Genomic DNA, 9,751 nt, shown 5'->3' with positions numbered 1-9,751 from the left:
ATGGGGGGTTTTGGAAAAGTTAATATAGTGATCGAGGGGTAGGTATTTGATAGTTTTTGCTTCTCCTTTCGAGTTGTTTCCACCTCAATTTCTTTCTTCCTTCCAATGAAACTCTCTTTCTAGAGGTTCTGCAATTCCTTCCACTTCGAATTCCCTTGTTCAATCCTCTGGCGATAACGCACGACATCAATAGAATGTTGTGCTGAACTAACCCATAAGGGTGTTCATAGTAAATGGAGCCTCTGAAAGTATTGGCAACAAAGTCACCAATTTCTGTCTCTATTAGCGGAGGTTGCACATTGATAGCTTGGTCTCGCCACCTTTGAGCATAAGCCCTTACGGACTCTTGAGTTCCTTTCTCCATGCTAATCAGACTGGTCCTATCAGGAGCAATCTCTAGGTTGAACTTGTATTGCTTTAAGAAAGCGTCCGCCAAGTCTGTCCACTTCCTGATCCTAATATTATCTAAACTCATATACCAACTGAGGGCTGATCCGGTCAGGCTATCCTGGAAGAAGTAAATTAACATTTTGTCGTCGTGGATAACCTCTGCCATTTTGTTATAGTAGGAGCGGAGATGGGTCTTCGGGCATTCCATCCCAGTATACTTAACAAACTCCGGCACTCTGAACTTCTTTGGAATGACAATATTACGTACTAAACATACCTCCGCGGCCCTAATTGGGTCAAACAAATCATTTCCTTCAATGGCCCTTAGCCTCTCTTCTAGGGCAGTCCACTTGCCATTCCTTCATGAATTAGAGAATTTAAAAGTCATGTGGATCTTCGTTTGTTAAATCCATTGTAATAGGGATTTGGATGGGCCGAGCAGGACTCTGCTTAGTTGGTGTATTTGCCCCTATGTTTATAGGTGCGACAGGAATTTGAGCTACTGTTGGTGCTTCATTAGGTCGAGTAGATGTTCCCTCTCCATCTCTGGCTCTTAATAATTGCTCTAACATACTTGTTAAGTGCGCCACATCATTCCGAACTCCTTCGAGTTCTCTTTGGTACTGAGATTCTGGTTGTGACCTTCCTTCGTTTTCCATTCTTGCTCTTTGTCGAGTGTTGTGGATTCTAGGAGGGGGACCTATGTTTCTTAATCTGCAGATGCATGCATAGATGTATGAGAAAATGTGTGATTGTGATGGATGCATGCTTTATTGGGTATGGATGCATCCTTTTTGTGAACGAATAACAACCATCACATTATAAGCCTTCTCTTGTCACATCGCTTTGATAGGAGTTCTGCCTTTCGAGTCGTGTTGCTTGAATCTGTTCCACCAAGAGACAGATTTTTGCATAAGAAGATGGGTCAACGCCCTTTTCATTAATGCTTGGATAAAAAATACATTTAGAAATAAAAGAAATTACAAACATGCTAATCCTTTCCTCCCTTAAACTCTTTGGCCAAAGGTAAGAAAGCAAAACCACGGTTTCTCAATCTTCCCTAAGAAAGGCATCGGTTCAGCTAGGCTTCGGCGATTAGCGAATGATGTCTCCCCCACATTCGCGAATTGATTCTGACCATTCGAGCATGTGCAGTAGCTTCATCCATTTGCTCATCTGTTTTGGTCAATTTTTCTATGAGCAACATGTTGGTTCTGGTTTAAAGCAGTGTTGTTGGCGTCGATTTGATCTTTGTGCTTCTCCATTGCTACTAGCTTTTCATCTAAATACTTCAACTTTTCTCGTTCTTTTGTCAAGCTTTATCCTCATGACTTTATCTCATTCTTCTTGACTGGCTAAACTCTGCTTTAACATCCTCGAATCCTCCCTTTTCGCTTTCCAACTCCATATATTTCTTATTCAAATCCTCATACTTCCTAATCCTATCCCATCAGCTCGATATTGCACTTGTGCAAAATTTTTCTTGGTAATATTCTGCACTTTCTTGGCAATCGCTAAAGTCCATCTCCATTGCTTGTAGTTCAGAGCAACTTTGCATCCAAATCCAAAACTCATCCCTTTTAAAGCTCTTCTCACTTCCTTCTTAGCAATTTTCTCCTCAACCAACTTTAGCTCCAGCTTTGTTATTTTCTCATCTCTAGACTGAATTTGCTCATCTAGAAATGTTCTCATTTTTATCCTGTTCTAGCATCATTTCTTCTAACATTGCTTTGTCTTTCTGCTCTTTTGCTCAATTCTATTCGTAGTCTCTCCACTTGCCTTCTCAAGTCTTCTTCATTTACTAACTCTCTTTCTCTTGAAAGGCTCCTCTTCAAATTGGAGAAGATTTGACTTCTACACAAGGCATGCTGAAGCAGACTGAATCATCTTCAATGTTCACCCTTTTTCTCTTAATAGGCTCTGCTAACATCTTGAGGAGATTTAGCTTCTACGCGAGGGGTGGCTGAAGTGGCTGAGTCTCTCCATTTTATATATCCTTCGCTCACACTTGGATCTCTTAACCCTTCTATCTCCACCAATACTAGATGCTTCCAAATCTTGCTTGATGATCTCTAAAAAACCTCTTCTGCCATGGGATCTTTGAACAAACCAAAGAATTGAGCAATTCCCATAGTCCTGGGAACGAACTGCATGCCCCCAAGTTGTCTTTACCACTAAGGCAGGAGCATAACTCACATATCCCGTGATCCCCACCAATGGTACCCAACGCCTTGGTCCACAACTCATTGGACCTTCACTGACGTTACCCATAGGGCCCTCCACTTAAACTCGCTAAATTAGGTAAACCTTCTATTTATCAAACCCAACCCTGGTTGTCTAGATCTCCCCATTCTTCTTCTTCTACTAACTTGAGGGGTTTTGGTGAACCACCAAAAAATTATTGAAGACAGGTTTCTTTGTCTCGATATGGCTGACCATCCCCAAATATACAACAGTTGCGTGCAGCATCTCATTGCTCCTTTTTCGGCCCTCCTTTACAATGGTTAAGTGTCAAAATTGTTTCGGCTAAGATAGCAGCCACTGGATTGATTCGTGTATTCTCATACTCCACATAAGCAGCAGGCGGCCTCCAGAGAAACTCACTAAACCAAAAATCTGACTTGGGAACAACACAAGGCCAAATATACCTAGGGCAATCAATCTCTCTTTTTTATACTCCTGACTTCTTTTCCAATTCTAACATCCTCCATTTCAAACCGGTACCATTCTTCTCTTGAAACTTTTCCAAGTTGGGAGATTCTGAGCAGCTTTGACAGTTCAGGGATGATCTTGTCGGATCTTAAAGGAGAATAAATCCGATACAGGTCGTTGGGAAACTCGGTCAACAATCCATATTCCTCAACCGTGGGGCACAAGTCTATGCTTCCAAAGGAAAAACATCGGTAGTCTGGATCCCAAAAATGAACTAAAGCTCGCACAGCTGGGCTTAAAACTTCTACCTTTGCAATTTCCATCAAACGTCCGTATTTCCTAAAAAATGCATCTTTATCCACATTCTGAAAATGAGTCGTTAACTTGTTCACCTCATTCAATACGCAATTCAGGTTCTTGATTGGTGACATCTTCTTAGCATCGCTTCTAAGGCAGTCTCCTTCAGTCAATTGTGACAGTTCAGAATTTTTTCCATATTCTAAGATGGAAGATTTAGTGATGATGGCCATTTCGTTCACAAGTCCTGCAATTCAAAATGCATTGGGGTTTAGACTTTGTTTGGATGCAAAAGATATGTTGGAACATACACCCTAAGGATAGGTTCTAATTTCTCTACGTGAGACATAGGGTAGGTTTACTATTGGGTCTCTAAAAGAGGGTCTCTTGCTGTTCCAGTGATCAGCCTTCGTAAAGGCGATATGGAGGTCTAGCAGATAGTGGGATGGTACGTGTACCAATCACAATCAGTCTAAACACTCAGCAAAGAGTTGGGGTTTACACAAACTTAAACCTTGACTCAAGTCATAAGGCAAGCTGCTAGTCCCCCACTTAAACTTAAAGTTACATGTGTGTGCACTCCAAAACATAATAACAATGAATTAAAGTGATGCATGACTATGCCATGTATGATAGAATGTAAAGATATATGCTAAAGCTTTTAAACAAAGCATCATAATAAAATAAAAAAAACAAAAAAACCAATAACACATAACAATAAACAAACAAACAAATCCAAGCTTAGTCCAAGGGTCCCCAGTGGAGTCGCCATCCTGTCGCACCCCCCCAGAAAAAAATAAAAAGTTTATTTTTTGCGACATTCGAATGGCGACTTTCGTTTTGTTCTGTTTTTGCTGATTTTGGTTTTTGGAGTCGCCACCTAGTATTTTGATCACTAGGAACCCTAACTGGTCTTTCTGAGATTCTAAGGTAAGGGACTGGTTGCGTAAAGGGAAGGTATTAGCACCCCTAGTACAACCTACCTAAGGTAAGCTGCTTGGTGTTTGGTTTGCCTTATAATTGCTATAGTGTTGGTATATTTTTTTTAGGCTCGTCAATTTGATTTTGGATAGAAATCTAAGGAGATTCCATGTGCTTTAAAAGCTCATTTTTCCCTTAGTATTTCAAAAAGCTTGCGACTCATAAATTCGTGGGATAATAATAATAATAAAAAAATTAAATTTTGAAATGTCCTCGATTATAATCAAGGCTTCTTTCAAGAATGTGTGCGGATTTATTACTCCCGATAATATTTTGGATATTCATCCTTTTAAGGATTTCTTTATCCAAACATTAGCGGTAAATAATAAATAAATTCCTTTTCCCAAAATAAGATTTTTTATAGTTTTTTGAAATATTGGTCAATACCCTTTGGAATTTTACAAACACGTTGTAAAATCCAGAAATGCAAGAAAATAATTTGTGTTTAAGAAAATCTATGCGAAACACACTTTCGGAAGCTTCCAATATATTTGTTTATAAAAAAAGAATATTCAAAACATGTTAGAGTTTTGGCCGTATGCAACACGCAAGAAAAATATTTTTTTTTTTTTAAACAATTTTTTTTTTTGACGAAATCGGGTATTTTTAATACTGAATTGTATCTCCACAAAATAAAAATACAAACTAATATTAAGTCATAAAAAAAATAAATGCGGAAAAAATCCACAATATTTTTTTAGGAATTTAGGAATTTTTTAAAGCAAAAAAAAAATTTATTTTTTGAAAAATTTCGGATGTCTTGACGAAAATTCAGATATTTAAATACTGAATTTAGACCTCCACAGTAAAAAAAAAATACAAACCCCCTTAAAAAAAAAAAAAAATATATTATATATATATATATATATATATATACTATATATATATATATATATATGAAAGTAAAATAACAACATTTTTTAGAGTTTTCAGAAATTTTTTATAAATATTTTATAGATATATAACATATACACACACATATATAATATAATAATATAATATAATTATATATATTAATTATTAAGGGGCTGGGCCGGCCCCAACTGACTGGGCCGGGCTCAGCCCCACAAGTCAGTGGGCCGGATCGACCCAAGAAAAAAAACTTTTGGTCTGGGCCGAACCCGGCCCAGACCGCCGGGTTGGGCCAGAATCCTTCTGGCCCACATACATGTTTCTGGGCCAGAAACAGTCTGGCCCAGAAGATAAAACAAAAAAGGGGGGAAATTAATTTCCCCCCCGTCCCCTGCATGCAGAACAATTCTGCATGCAGGAGACGAAACCTAAGAAGACGAAGAAGAAAAGAAAAACAATGCAGGGGGGGGGAAGATCGTACCTGGCGGGGCTGGAGACGGTGGTTTGCTGGCGGGGCTACGGTGGCGTGGCTCGTGGACGGCAGCTCTGGGCGGCGTTGCTGCTGATTCTAACAGTGAAAAATTCTTCTTCCTCCCTTCTCCTTCGTTTTTTTTTTTTCGTTCTCAGTGGCTGCTATTCTCGGTTCGGTTTTGGTTTTGTTTCGGTTTACTTCTTCTCGGTTTTTTCTGCTCTTCTCTCTCTTCAGGTCGCTCTCTCTCTCTTTCTCTCTTCGGTCTTTCACGGTTTTTTTTCTCTCTTTTTCTCTTCGGTTTTTCTTCTTTATTTATAGGGGCAGCACAGGTGGGGGGCAATGGTTAGTGCGCCTTCAATCACGCATGGCTGGTCGGCTCTTTCGGTGGTGGTGGGGGCGAGGAGAGAGACGCGGGAGAATTTTCGAATTTTTCGTCTCTGTTGCTGCTAAACCGGGGGGAGGAAGATGATGAACAGTGTCGTTCAAAACGACACCGTTCTGCTTTCCTTTTTTTTTTTGTATATGAAACGGCGTCGTTTTGAATAAAACGCGCCGTTTCATTTAAATGGCCAAACTTCAAATCAGTCCTCCAAATTCGGTCCCCGCCCTTCTTGTTGGCCGCCTTTTTCACTTGGTCCTTGGCCTTGATTTATGCAATTGAGCCCCTAAATTGATCAATAAACTTCCAATTTCTTCAATTAAGCCCCTGAAACGATTCCAAACAAGCCCCCTCTATCTTTGCGCCTTCTCCAAATTGGTCCCTGGTTTCGGATTTTCACAATTAAGTTCCCTAATTGGCCCTTAAACTTCAATATTTATGCAATTGAGCCCCTGATTTGACCCAATAAATTCCTAAAAAAAATATTTTTGGCCCCAGAACTTAAATTTCTCCAAATTAAAGCCCAAATTGACTTAAAAATTAATTTTTCTTGCAATCAAATCTTCTATAAATTCAAATTAAAAATCCAATTAAGTCCATAAAAAATCCAATTAAGTCCATTAAAAAATCCCCATTAAGTCCATAAAAATCCAAAATTTGGGCTTTTCTCCTCAAAATTCAAATTTTCCTTCTCAATAGGGCTTTCATACTCCAAGAATATACTTGTCAAAAATTCAATCCTTGTATTTTTAAATTCCTTGACCAAGTTTCTGACTATTTTCCGAGCGTTTCTGCCTCCTGTTATTTTTCTAACCTCTTTTGGCTATTTATTTTATTTTTCATGGGACCCAAAAATGGGTTACAACAGATGCCCCCCTCTTTATAATACTTACGGAGCATGGGTTTTGCGCAGTAAGTTTTATAAAGACAAACCCAAAACGGAACTCCCGAAACTGCTCTGGTCGAAGCTTGATTGATCTGAGACTTTGTCTTTTATAACAATCCTCCTTAGCCCCAAAAACCATGATCTAAACTTAGTCATCTCGAGATCCTTATCCAGCGATCCTCTGAATTCTTATTTTAGTTTGATCAACATGGAAATCCATCCGAGATCCTATCTAGTAATCTCCTTTAACCTGGAATCCCATCTGGCGATTCCTTTACTTATAATCAATACAAAAAATGTGTATGTGGTGTCATTATGATGGGTGACCTGCCCGAGTGGAAAAGAGAAAGAGTGGTCTCATTCTTTGGGTGACCTACCCAGGGGAAAGAATGGCCTCATTATTATGGGTGACCTACCCAGGTAAAAAAAATAGAGAATGGTCTCATTCTTATGGGTGACCTACCCAGAAAATATGGTCTCATTGTGATGGGTGACCTACCCAGAAAAAGGAAGAGTGGTCTCATTCTTTGGGTGACCTACCCAGGGGAAGGAATGGCCTCATTCTTATGGGTGACCTACCCAGATAAACAAAAAAATGGAGAATGGTCTCATTCTTATGGGTGACCTACCCAGAAAATATGGTCTCATTGTGATGGGTGACCTGCCCGAGGAAAAAGGAAGAGTGGTCTCATTCTTTGGGTGACCTACCGAGGGCAAGGAATGGCCTCATTCTTATGGGTGACCTACCCAGATAAACAAAAAAATGGAGAATGGTCTCATTCTTATGGGTGACCTACCCAAAAAAGTATGGTCTCATTGTGATGGGTGACCTACCCAAGAAAAAAATGTGAAGTGCGGTCTCATTGTAATGGGTGACCTACCTAGATAAAAATATGGAAACAAAATGGTCGCGTTGTAATGGGTGACCTACCCAGAAAAATGTTGGTGAGGGCTCAAAGGCGCACTCGAAAAGAGGTAGGGTTTAGAAAACGCACTACCCAAAAAGTGAGGGCTCAAACAGCGCACTCGAAAAGAGGTAGGGTTAGAAAACGCACTTCCTGAGAAATGATGATGAAATCCCGATCTGACAAATGTTGAAAGCAATATATTATGGTTAATATGCATGTATGTTTTTGTTACCTATCTTGGAAACATAGGTCCCCCTTTCGTCGTAAACCTCTTTGCTCTTGTTTCAAGCTTTTCTCATGAACCGAAATATCCTTCATGTCCTTTTAGCATATATGTATATATAGATGGCAATGCAATCGTATACATTAGACTTTTGGAAATAAAAAATAAAATAAAAAAAATGATTAAGTATAGGTAAGTGATAGCTCACATATAAAGAGCAGCAAGTCATCGCAAACAAGCTTTCTAAAGCCTGTTGATATTGTTTTCGTTTTTTTTTTTATCTTTTAATTTTTTTTTAAACTTCTGAAAAAAATAGTGGTTTTCAAAAGTCACAAGTCTTAATGTCGAGTTCAAAGCCTCAAAAATCGAGTCAAGACAGCATACGTATATAGCTTTAAGATGCTGGGTCAAGGTTAGGTCCTAACTATTTGAGATCGAGTTAGTGGCACCGAGTTTCAAGTCTAGGGATCAGTTCCAATAACTCCAAGTACATTTTCTAAATAAAAAATGAAAATAGAAACAGAATTGATATCGAAGAACCCTAAGCAAGTAAAAGAAAAAAGTATCTATGCTGATATAGTCAACGAAAAAACTCATGATCTACGTACTTGTGACCCAAGGCTGATGAATATTGCCTTGGCAATATTCTAAATGTGAATGAATGACAAACCTCAAAGATTTTAAATATTCTATTTGAGCGAATGACTCAAGATGCCAAGACTTTTCTTGAAATTGACAGGGATACAATTAAATTGATTGTTAAAATCAAAATTGCAATTAAGAACTCGATTAAACATATCACAAATTGAGGACTAATTTGTACTTTCACATAAGTTTAGCGCCGTTTTCATTTAAATGAAATGACACGCTTTGTCTAAAATAGCGTCGGTTTCATACACTGTTAAAAAAAAGAAGAAGCAAAAAAATGGTGTTGTTTTGAACAGCACTATAGCCTTTCTTCTTCCCCTGGACGCGCAGAAAACAGGGGAAGAAGAAGGTTTTGTTCCCCTATTTTCACCGACATCTCTCCTCTCCCTCTCTCTCCTAAAACTAAAAAAAGACACCGACCCAGTACCCCACTTGCCTGAATAATGATCGGTGCCTACCACGGACGAAAAAAAAAACAGAGTGGACAAGCCCAACTGGCACTCGTCCACCCTGCCCTCTCCCCTGACCGGACAGAGGCATGGCATTTTCACCTCCCTTCTCTACTTATAAATACAAAGGCAGAGAAGAGGCACATGGGGAGAGGCTCAAGAGACTGGAAAAAAAAAAAAAGACAGACGAGTGGAGGAGGGAGAGGACCAAAAGGAAAGAAAAAAAAAAAAAAGAGGGAAAATGGTCTGAAGATCGAAAGAAAAAAGAAGAGAAAAGTAGAGGCAAAAGAAAAAAATGAGCAGAAAGAGAAGAGAGAGAAAGAAAGAAAAATGAAGGGAGGGAGACAGAGTAGAGAAGAGAGAAAAGAGGAGGGAAAAAAAAAAGAGAAGAGAAGAAAAACCGAAAGAAGGCAGGGAGAGAAAGAACATAAAAATAAAGAAGAAGAGAGACAAAGGAGAAGAGAAAAAAATAAGAGCAGAAAACAGGGGAGAAGAAGAAGAAGAACCACCACCCCTGTTGCCTCCGCTGCCGCCAACAATCATCAACGTCACCGCCGCTTCAGGTTGTTGCGCCTCCCTCTTCCCTGTTTGTTATGCCTTACTTGCATTTGCAT

The sequence above is a fragment of the Populus alba genome, chromosome 1 (genome assembly GCF_005239225.2).
Source record: "Populus alba chromosome 1, ASM523922v2, whole genome shotgun sequence".
Lineage (NCBI taxonomy): Eukaryota > Viridiplantae > Streptophyta > Magnoliopsida > Malpighiales > Salicaceae > Populus > Populus alba.
The sequence above is the reverse complement of the archived record's forward strand: the minus strand, read 5'-3'. Positions refer to the sequence as shown.